This window comes from Coenobita brevimanus, chromosome 97 (genome assembly GCF_032717465.1).
Source record: "Coenobita brevimanus isolate Jiangsu-jjx chromosome 97, ASM3271746v2, whole genome shotgun sequence".
NCBI lineage: Eukaryota > Metazoa > Arthropoda > Malacostraca > Decapoda > Coenobitidae > Coenobita > Coenobita brevimanus.
The window spans coordinates 17,909,375-17,921,648 of NC_137050.1; positions in this window are offsets into that span (position 1 = coordinate 17,909,375).

A 12,274-nucleotide genomic window follows, 5' to 3' on the forward strand; every position below is an offset into this window, starting at 1 on the left:
CCCCACACGTACAGTGGCCGTTGTGGTGGTGCTGCTCCCGAAGGAGGAAGAGGCAGATGAGGGGCATACAGTGGCCGCTCCCTCCCCGGGCACGTACAGTGGCTGTTACCGCGGGTCTGCCTGCCCCACGGAAAGTAACTGAAGGGCGTACAGTGGCCACTCCTTCCCCGGCACATACAGTGGCCGTTACCGCAGTGTTACTCCTGTAGGAGGAAGAGGTAGTGGATGAGGGGCGTACAGTGGCCGTACCCTCCCCGACGCGTACAGTGGCCGTTATTGCGGCTCCACTCCTGCTTCCTTTGCCAGCCGGAGTGCACTCAATAGCTAACACTCCGAGGCCGTCTCCAGATGTGGCCATAGCTGAAGGGTGTACGGTGGCCGTACCTTCCCCCACACGTACAGTGGCTGTTGTGGCGGTGCTACAGGGGAAAAGCAACTGAGGGGTGTACAGTGGCCGTACCCTCCCCAGTACGTACAGTGGCCGTACCGCGGTGTTGCTTGGGACTGAATCTGGCTCAGTCCCACCCCGAACCTGGCGAAGGCTGTCCCGCCCGCAGGGTCGTGTCTTCTGCCAGCGTAGCTTCTGTCGGACCGGTTGAGTGACAGAGGGACTCAGGACAGGGGAGCACCGGCGCCCTTCTTGTCCTGGGTTGACCTCTCGGTGATCCGGCTCTCCGTGGTGTCCTCTTGGGGTGGTGGTGAGGCGGCTGCTCGGTGGTAGGGTGGGGTGAGGTGGGGTGGTCGGTCCGGCGGCGGCAGGTATTTCAGTCTGATATGCATCCAAAGATCCAATTTTTCTCAAAACACTCTCGGGTAGTTTGTAATCATAACAAAATTTCCCGTGATTTCTCAGACCATACTTGATAGTCAAAACAGTGTTTAAACTCTTTATACTTAGCCAGTTACGTAGTTTTGACTTAATAGTGCCCATTTGTCTGAAAACTCATTCCACATCAGCATTGTAATGGGATAAAGTATTGTTAGGCCAGATCAGACAGTTCTTGGAACGGAGTTTCTTCAGTCGTATCCCTGTACGAAGCTATTTCTGCCCACAGTGCAATAGTGTCAGAGGTCTGCAAGGTCCAATATATCAGCTTTTATAGATTTCATACATTCACTTCAAGTCAACATGACACTGACTGCAGTACTTTAATGTTATCAGGCAAAAGTTGACGAAGTTGTTTGACAAGCTGTATTACAGTTAAAAAAAAAAAAAAAAAAAAAAAATCTTAATTTCTATCAGTAGGCCTATTTTCAAAATTTACTGATACTTTTTTATATTCCTGGCTAACCTATTATAAATCGTACTGTTGCTAAAAGCGCTAAATCTGGAGCTCAATTAGGTAAAAAAGGGCTAAAAACCGCCATGGAGCTGTGCTAAAAAATGTGTCGCTATATAAATCCAAAACGCGCCAAATCTAGCCCGAAAAGCGCTAAATTAGCGATACTGCATAGTCCCGGCCCACGACTCTGAGATTATTAATTAATATCGTGCCCTGGCAACCTACTATTCAGAAGCGAGTTTGCTTTCGTATATGCTAGGTGTTTTAGGGTCGGCTTCCCGTTGCCAACTTTCAGCATGTCACTCCGTGCATACGACACCGGGCCATTGCCGCATGTGCAGAAACAACATCCCTTGTGTGTGTGGCAAACTCATTTTATACGACAAATTCTTCCAGCTTTTCCAAGTAACATTGTGCACTACGGTGTGTGGGATGGGAAAGAAAAATTTCAAGGTTTATTACATATTACTTGCAACGAAGGATCACTTTAACTTTACTTCGAGTATGTAATTCTGCGTCGTGTAAGATCACTTTAGTTATCTCTTAGGTCATTGTTTTTTCATACATCCCCACTTGAGGAGCAGGGTAACTCAGTGGTAAAGTGTGTGACTCTAGATCACGAGGTCAAGAGTTCGCGCCGTGCCACAGGTGGTTACCTTTGTTGAGAGGGGTAGCGCTCTGCTTTAACCCTAGCAGGGTTATTATGATCTATCTAGGTCTAGCTCACGGGAAAATTCTCTTTTCATACACCCGTAAATTTTCTTATTTTTCTGAAGCATTTATTTAGCAAATTTCTTAACTAATGACAGGCTTATCATAAATATACACTGTGTTGGTTACTGTAACTGTTATACTAGGATTTTCCTAGTCCACTGGGGTTCTAAACAGGGAGAAATACCAAAGCTCGATAGCCTACACCTTAAGAGTACAGGGTAAACAAAAACTCCAGACAGCAAGGCGAAAGATGTATTGTCTCACTAGCCTTTACACATAGTTCTACATCTGCGATTGTGAGATCAATGTGTAGGAAATGGTCAGTTGGAGTGAAGGGGAAATCTGGAGGAAGATGTCCCAGATATGACACTAATTCACTACTGGGGTGTTCTCAAAAACAGGAAGGGGGGCCAGGGTTTAACTATGTGTCTGTACAGGTGTTGTACTGTGGTGAATTAGTGGCAATAAGGCTAAGGGGGAGATATGCGATGACTCTGGCTCCGGAATTTTTCTCCGTTTTAGTCTGGTGACAGGGTTGTGTGGTTTGTGCCCAGGGTGGGTGTAATGCTAGGTGTTTTAGGCTCGACTTTCCGTTTCTTAAACGGCTAACACGTAGCAGGGTTCCCTTTCGAGACCGGGGGTTAAGAGAGTCAGGACACAAAAACTCCAGGGAATAACCTTAAGTTACACGTGTATTAGTCAGACAAGGGACAACAGCGGATGTTACAAGCACAATATTTGGTTGATCATAAACTTATATCTAGATGATGTAATTAGTATCTCACAGGATACTATAGGTGAATATACTAAAATAACTGAAATACACACATCCGCCGCCGCCGGACCGACCACCCTGCCACCCCCCACCCTACCATCGAGCCACCACCTCACCACCACACCAGGAGTGCCACCCCCCACCCTACCACCGAGCCACAGCCTCACCAGCACCCCAGGAGGATACCACGGCAGGCCGGGTCATTGGGAGACTGACCTGGAGCGAGAAGGGTGCCGGTGCTCCCCTGTCCTAAGTCCCTCTTCCACCCAACCGGTCCGACAGCAATCACGCAGGAGTAAGACACGACCCTGCGAGCGGAGCAGCCTTCACCATGTTCAGGGTGGGACTGAGCCAGATTCAGTCCCAGACAACACCGCGGTAATGGCCACTATACATGTCGGGGAGGGAGCGGCCATTGTACGCCCCTCAGTTGTTTCCCCCTGTAGCACCGCCACAACGGCCACTGTACGCGTGGGGGAAGGAGCGGCCACTGTATGCCCTTCAGCTACAGCCACATCTGGAGACGGCCTCGGAGTGTTAGCTATTGAGCGCACTCCGACTGGCAAAGGAAGGATGAGTGGAACCGCGACAACGGCCGCTGTACGTGTCAGGGAGGGAGCGGCCACTGTACGCCACTCATCTGCGTCTTCCTCCTTCGGAAGCAGCACCGCCACAACGGCCACTGTACGTGTGGGGGAAGGAGCAGCCACTGTACGCCCTTCATCTGTGATTCCTGGGGTCCTCCCGGAGAAGGAGGTCCCTTGCACGCCCGGCCTTTCACCTCTCGGCTGAGTGGGACACCCTTTGCTTACTCCCTCCAGGTGTGGTTCCCCGGAGGTGCTGCCGGAGTGGTGGCGTGGTCCTGTGTTGGTCCTGTTGCCTACCCCTGGTTGGTCTCGGGTCCCTGATGGACGCCCGACAGAAGAGGTGCCACAGTCTACCCTTGACGGCACCCCACCCTACAGGCGGCCGCAGTATCCGGACTCCCAGGCCGGACCAGCAGGTTCCGGAGCAGGGCCGCTTGGGCTCCACTCCCCCACGGCCCTCCGCCCGGAGTAAGAGGCGACAGGCCCGCCTCCTGCAGCTGTTTGGCCCCAGCCCCAAGGGCCGCCCTTCAGGTCGAGGGCCCCAGATCGGAGGGCCTCCCTGCACCCCACCAACGAGGCTCCAGCACGAGGGCCTCCTACCAGGTCGAGGCCCCCAGACGGGAGAGCCTCCCTGCACCCCCCTGACGAAGAAGGCCCGGGCAGTGACACCCCTACAGGCTGTGCACTGTCTCCTACAGGAGGGCTCCCCAGTAGAGCCCCCTCCCACGCCCAGGCGCCTCCTCTGTTAAGCCCAGGAAACAAGGGTGAGTAGTGATTTCAACGCATCTCGTATGTCTTAAACCACAGAGACGGGAGTGAACAGTGACAGTGAAAGAGTGAGGCCAGAACAATATAAGTGACACATAGTGAGACGAATATCCAGGCAGAACAGAAAAGACTAGTGAACACGGGCACAGAGACGTACAGAAACAGTGGGTCAAAGCCGGGGGTGCGCTAAGAAAAACCAAAAACCTGTGAACAGTGTCCCTGCGACTAAGTGACAATCCCGAGTGTCGCGACTCACACCCTGACAAGTTATAGTAACATTCACTCTCCCGACCCCTGGCCCTTTTTACTCCTAGTGCATCTGGTTTAGACTATTAAATGCTAGTTCTGCCTATAACCATAATACGGGTATTGTGTATTTTTACCTCACCATCAGTGTATAACTGAAAATCCCCACGTTCTGCCCTTGCTGTGTATACACACTGTATTGAGAACTTAACTCTGTAAACCTGTTTAAATCATATCCTGTAACTCTCTGTTTCTATATTGTAATAGTGTATTGGACTAAGACAATTTATGTGTTAAGGTGTACTGCCCAGTTTTATGCCCTGTTCCTTTGTGGGTGCTATATTTCCGGTCCGGAAAGAGGACCCCGGTCAGTCGCGGGCATTTTTAGGACGAGGAGTCGGACTAAAAACACCCCGCATAACTGCATTACGAGGAGTGAATTCAGGGGAAGCCTCAACAAGGCGTCAGTGTTAGTGTGGAGTTTGCCAGGGGAGATATGAGATGTCAAAACTGAACTCCTCCAAGGTTTCCCTCCACCTTACTAATAGGGCATTGGTAATTGGTACAAGGGTTTTATTTGCCCTTGTGTAGAGTACAATTCTCATGTGTGGGGAGGCTCCCCACATACAGCTCTTCTCAATAGGGTGGAGTCAAAGACTTTTTGTCTCATTAACTCCCATCCTCGTACTGGCTCCCTTCAACCTTTGTCTCTTCGCTGCACTGTTGCCTCTTTATCTCTTTTCTGTCGCTACCTCCATGGTCACTGCTCCTCTGAATTGTCTGCTTGCATCCTTCCACCTCTACAATGGGAACGTAGCACCCGTCTAGCAACAAACTTTCATCCCTTTTCTGTCCAACTCTAATGCAAGAGTTAACAGTTACTCCCAGTCCTTCATTTATACAATGGGTCAACTCTGGAAGTGTCTCCCTCTGTCTGTATTTCCTGCTTTCTATGATCTCCAGTCTTTCAAACGCAGTGTGTCCAGGCATCTCAAAATGAACAGATCTTGAATAAGGCTCACTTTTGTATTGTTTTTTTTTTCTCTCTTGGAAGGAACAGTTTGCGGGCTCCTAGCCTTTGGTTCCTTCTTCTTTGCATTAAAAAAAAAAAAAAATCTGAGATCGTTGCAGCCACTGTAGGGACTGGTGATCGGTGATGATTGTGGGTGAGGTCCCCAGCAGGTATGATCGAAATTGCTTCAGTGCCCAAACCATGCCGAGGCACTTGCATTTTGTGGCAGCATAGTTGACTTCCAATGGTGTCAGTGCCATCCTGGCGCATGCTGTGATGTGTTCCATGCCCTCCTGGACTTGTGCAAGGATGGAACCAATCCCAACTAGGGAGACTAGTGTATAGTCGGAAAGGCTGGGTATAATCTGGGAAGGCAACTATTGGCACTGTGGTTAGGTAGTGTGCGAGTGCCTCGAAGGCCTCCAGGCTCTGGGTAGTCCACTGGAAGGTCTCTCCTTTCTTCCTCATGTCATGTAGGGGTCTTGCAATGGAGGCAAAATTTTGGATGAATCTCCTGTAGTAGGAGGTGAGGCCAAGGAAGGCATGGACTCCTCTTATATCTGTAGGTAGGGTGATTTCTGTGATGGCTTGAAGCTTTTCCAAATCTGGGGTGAGCCCTTCATGTGAGATGACATGGCCAAGGAAAGTGACGGACTCTCGGGCCAGTTCACATTTAGATGGCTTAAGCCCCACTGTCTGTATGCAGTGTAACACCTAGCCTAAGTAGTGGAGGTGTTCCTTCGAGGAGCGACTGAATACAATCGCTTTGTCCAGGTAAATGAGGCACATCTCCCAGGTGAGCCCTCGCAGGACTGACTCCATGAGGCAGGAGAAGGTGGCCGGCCTGTTACACAAACCAAAGGGGAGGACGTTAAATTCATATACTGTAGTTGGTCACCTCATGTGGAGAAGGTAGGGGAGGGCGGTGATGATTCGGCCACTTTTTCGAAAAAAAAATCATAATAAATAAAGTTTAAGAAATTCTTAAAATCTGCTTATTCCAAGAGGAAGCCACATCTTTTGGCTCTTTTGTGTGCTATTGTCAGTTCTTAAACTTACGTCATTTCTTGGCAGTAATCCAAACTCTTAATGTCTCCAAAATGGCCGAACCATCCCTCTTGGTGTGGATGATTCGGCCACTGGCGTTGGATGGTTCGGCCACCATGTGGGATGATTTGGCCACTTGCCTCTGGGGCTCAATTAAAGAATTAAATACAGTAGGAAAATTAAGAATCAAATTTTCATCTGTGCTGACATGATTTATTGGATTTATTTTTACCTAAACAATCTCCTTTTAATGAAACAAGGAACAAACAATCTCCTTATAATGAAATTAAATGGCTCTACTCTTGCCTATCTCAGATAAAATAAAACTATAATTTTGTGAAAGAAAATATCCGAGTCAAATGAAAGCTACTTCTCTTACATGTTGTTTACTCTTAACGCATTTTAAATCCAGTGAAACAAAAATCCAAAGTTGTAATACCTTTGCCTTCGCTTAGTGCTTTGTGAAACTGGTTCAGGTAATACTCCAATTATAGCGTTTCTTGAAACAGAAGCTTCATCAATTTCTGTGGGAAAGTAGAGAGAGAGAGAGAGAGAGAGAGAGAGAGAGAGAGAGAGAGAGAGAGAGAGAGAGAATATGCAATTTTATAGAAAAAAGGTAAGGGGATGAATCTGTTATGATGTGGCAGGGGTAAACCAGCTCTGCTGTCGGGCCCTGCTGCAGATGTCACTGATTGCATTGCGCAGTTGACCCTTGTGCGGTGTGGTGCGGTGAGGATCAGTCCGTTCTCCCCTTTGGGGCTAAGATGCGAATGAATGTGTTTGAATGGATGAGTAAATGGGGAGTGTGTCGTCCTGTCTCGGCTACCTCCCTTTCCTTGGGGGAAGCAGCCTAGGTATATAGATAGATAGATAGATAGAAAAAATTGTTAAATAAAGAAAATAAATCATTAGATAATTATCAGAGATGGTTCGGCCACCTGGCAACCCTGCCGAACCATCCCTCACTTCAAGTGGCCGAATCATCCCCCATGTATAAAGATGTACACATGGTGCCCCGAAACCCAGAGTTCATAAGCTGTTCGAGTGTTATCTACTCTCACGTCACCTATAGACAATAAATGATATTTGCACTATATATGGATAACAACCCTGAAGTATTAAAGGAGCTACTGCTTACGTTGGATCACCGAAAAAGTACATAGGGGTCATGAAAAATCATAAACTCTAACCTGATGTCGCTGTTTCCCGGCCAACCAAAACAAAAACACATGTGCCATTTGTCGGCAAGATCATGCAACTTCATGTGAAATCTCAATGATCTAGGTCCCCTACATTATTCAGGAAGGCCAGTGGCCGAACCATCCTCCTGGCCGAACTATCACTGCGCTTCCCTAGTTTTCCTACAGTGTTCTGACTGGATGGGTACCTGCCAGTAACCAGCCTGCAGGTCTAAGTGGAGAACCACCGTTTGCCATGTAGAGAGTCTAACCCTCTAAGGAGTTGTCAATACGAGGAAGTGAGGTGGAATCTTTTAAGGCCACATCATTAAGCTGGCCGTAGTTGATGCAGAACCTAGTAGATCCGTCTTTCTTCTCTATTAGGACTATGGAGGGAGACCAGGGGCTGTTGGAGGGTGCTATTATCCCCACCTCGAGCATTTCTTGGACCTGGTGGGCTTCCTCTTGGCATTGTGTTGTTATTTTTGGTGAGATGGCTGGCGTATGGGGGGCCCCGTACTATGAATGGGGTGGTGTAAGACCTATGTCCAGCCCAGATCTCCTGTGTGCGAGGCGAAGACCTCCTGGTATTGGAGAAGTAGTTGCTCCAGGTCCTGTTGGTGCTGTGGGGGAAGGTGAAAGGGAATGTGGGGCAAGGAGGGGTTGCTGGGGTCGGGCGTGCCTGTCACGCCTGGAGGTTCTAGAAGGGTGTCGAATGTCTCCAGTTCTCCTATGACTAGTCCTCTGAGGAGAGTGAAGGGTTCATTGGAGACATTCGTGACTGACAGCGTTGAGGTGAGGGGGAACAATGGCTGGGGAAATCAAATGGTTCTCTGCAAATGGTTGGTCCATTTGCGGGAAGAAGAGCAGCAGTTGCTGGGCCGAGGTATTTAGTGGTACCCAGGCCTGATGGTAACGGGGCACAGTGGTGTTTTTTCTTTTCTTTTTGTCACGGCCTATACCACCATGTGCAGGCCGGCTGTGTGTGGGTGGCCCCTGAATCAGAGCCGCCTGTGCTGGCAGTCTATGGTGGCTCCCAGGTTTTATAGCAGATCCAGCCCCAGGTAGCCATCACACACTGTACAAATGGAGTCGAACACTATGAATGGGTGGTTAGCGTGGGTGGACAGTTCCAGGGTAGTTACTACGAGAGGGCAGATTTCGCCCCTCAAAGCCAACGGTTTGTCCCCTGCCCTGATGAGGTCAGTGGACGGACGAGGGTTGGAGGGGTTCGAAAGCTGCCTGATTTCTATGGTAATACCTCGTGTACAGGCAGGAATGCGCAGTTCCTGTGTCCACCAGGAGCCGGACTGGGACTCCTTGGAGCTTGATCTTTTGTGTAGACTGGAGTTTTGAGTTGGCTGCTGGTTGCCTCCGCCAGGGCCAAAACTGACATGGGAGGATTCAAAAATCCAGCCCAGCTTCAGAGGTGTCCATCTCTTTCAGGAGCACCTCCTCCTCGTCGAGGAGAGCAGTTGGCTCCACTTTGCCCTCGAGTTCTACCAGTGTGTTTTCTGTATGGGTGTCATTGTTGGCTACATGACATGGGATGGTGCGGGGTGCTTGGGGTGGGCCCTATCTATTCGGCCAGTTCTGTCCAGGCTTAATTTGTTCCTGCATGTCGCGTAGGGCATGAGACACATTGCACACTCTGAACTCCCACGGGATGATCAAGATTAGGTTGTCTTGCTGGGACAGTTTGTCCTGGGGAGATGGGGAAATGCAAGGATAGAAGGGACAGTTTGCATCTTGCCACTCTTCAGTCTTACAATTTGGCTGGGTTGAGACGCAGCACATGGCCCCAGTTGGCTTCTGCCTCCCTACGTGTGCTGCTAACAGCCATTGGATTGTTACTACGTCTCTATGGAACCCTTGGTTGTTGTGGATGGTGAAACGTTCCCGGACAGCACTGGGTAGGACACATATCAGGTGGGCAAAAATGTGCTGATCGCTCTTCCTCCTAAGTGGGGCATACATGGACATTATGAGTTTCCGCAAATCCACTAGGGTAGCGTCCAGGTCTCCATCAATCTTTAAGTTGTTAAGTTACAACAGTGCGACAACCGCCCTGAGGGATGGTTAGGTGGTGTCGATAACTATTTGTCTGAATTCTGCCCGTTAGGGCTGCATTAACTTTCCTGGCTACTAGAGCAACCGACATCCCTAAGTAGCATAATAATACCACAATCTTTTGCACATCCTCCTCATGGACCAGGTCCAACACTGGCTTGACCATTTCCATATACAGTAGTGACATCATACAGTTCAGGATCATATTTGGGGATGGGAATGTATGGCCTCAGTGCCGCCATGTTGGTGTCTGTATACCGTGTACCTTGGTGACGGAAACCCCACTTTGCTTTCCCTCTGTATTTAGAACCACTGTTAGCCACCAGTGTTATACTGGGATTTTCCTAGACCATTGGGGTTCTTCTAAACAGGGAGGAACACCAAAGCAGTTCTCCATACACCTTAAGAGTAGAGGGTAAACACAGAAACTCCAGATGGTACGGTGAAAGATTTATTGTCTTGCTAGCCTTTATACACAGTTTTACATCTGAGATTGGGAGATTTAGCTGTAGAAAATGGTGAATTGGGGAGGGGAAATCTGAAGATGTCTTGGATACACTCACCATCAGGGTATTCTCTGGAAAAGTCTGTATGGGTGTAACAGTGTGGTGAATTAGTGGTGATATGACTAAGGGAGAGATAGGCTACAACCCTGGCTCCGGAAAAGTGGAGGCCTGACGTCTGGCTCTTTCTCCTTCTTAGTCTGGTGATAGGAGTGTGTGGTTTGTGCCCAGTGGGTCTAGCAGTGAAGTTAGAAGAGACCCAAGACAGTCGGGACCACAAGGTTATGTTACCAAACCCAGTATTCTTTCCCAGGGGTAAGAGGGCACTCTCTACCTGTGGGAGGGGACATGTGTGTCTGTTTGGGGGGGGGGGGTGATTGCTCCAGCTTCAACATCACGCCGGGGAAGCCTGCTGGGCTTCAGGGAGTGGTCTAGAATTCTTTCTGTGTTTCCAAGCTGCCTCTTGCAAGCTCAGGGGTGCTGCATCTAGCAAGCACACTGGAACACTGGAATTCTTTCTGCGCTGCCAAGCCGCCTCTTGCAAACTTGGGGGTGCTGCATCTAGCAAGCACCCTGGAACACTGGAACTCTGTCTGCATTGCCAAGCTGCCTCTAGCAAGCTTGGGGGTGCCGCATCTAGCAAGCACACTGGAACTCCTTCTGTATTGCCAAGCCGCCTCTAGCAAGCTCGGGGGTGCCACATCTAGCAAGCACGCTGGAACACTGGAACTCCTTCTGCATTGCCAAGCTGCATTTAGCAAGAACACTGGAACACAGGAGCTCCATCTGCATTGCCATTCTGCCTCTAGCAAGCCAAGTTGTGCTGTCTCTAGCAGGCACTAAGCTGAAGAGCCCTTGTTGCTGCTGGTACTGGTGGCTCGATTGGTGATAGGGGCAGTGAGACGGTTTTGGGTTAGAGGGACTTTTGGTCGCGGGTGCCCTGGCTCCCTGTGTCCTTCTTGGGAGGACACTCATATCCCCGCGGTTTGGGGGTGGCAGGTATTTTCTCCTGCCCCCTTTTGAGCCAAAATTGTGGTAGATCTTTCGACCTGTCATGTTGAGGCCCTGGGTGTTTTAGTAACACTAACTTGCACTTGTACTGGAACTTAACTTTCACAACCACCTGAGCTCATTTCTTTTTCCCATACTTACTTGTATGAGTTTTTATGGCACTACGTGAACTGCACAAAATAATTATTAGTTTACTACCACACAAAACCAATTTGCACTTATAGCCTATTGCACTGTATTACCATAACATGATCAAAAACCACTGTAAAGTACAGTACAGTACTTATCCCAAAAAATCACTTTCACTTTTCAATCCAACATTTGTTTTCTACACTAGATGATACAAAACCACTGTATAGTTTTGGTCATAACTCAGTATCATAGTTTTCCTTATCTTTTATAGCTTATGTATTTTTGTTTTTCTATTGCTTCACTCAATGAATATCAGTCTTTACCTTTGTAAGCACTTATTCTCTACAGTGAAATTTTCCTTATTTCTCAATACCACTTTTTTTTCATTTTTTGACACAAATTTACCATAACAAAGTAAAAACCACTATACAGTACTTGCCCCCAAAAGATCACTTTCACTTTTCACTTTTCACTTCAACACATCCCCATCCCACACTGCCACAGACTCCAACAGCAGTAATTCAGTATGGGAAGGCCCAGCGATTTGTTCTTCCTATGGTCACCCTTGTGGTGTGCAACAACAAAATTGGCTCGAGTGGTATGTAAACACTGGCGTCTGAAGGTCGCTGTCTTTATTCATCAAATAATTACACTAAATGCTTGCCAACTACACTTCGCTGTTTTCACAAGTACCGGAGCTATACAATCTTCATTAGGTCGCACTAACACTGAACTAAACTGCACTAAAAATAAAATGCCCGCCGTGCCCGCCGCAGGACCTCCCACCTCACCACCCCCCACACCACCACCGAGCCGCCACCCCACCACCACCCCAGGAGGACACACCGGTGAGGTTAGTAGTCCCGGGCAAGAGGGTCATCAAGGCATCCCGACCCCGAGCCCCTATTCCCTGCAAGTGCCCCAACCCCAGGCGTTCAGGCACACTGA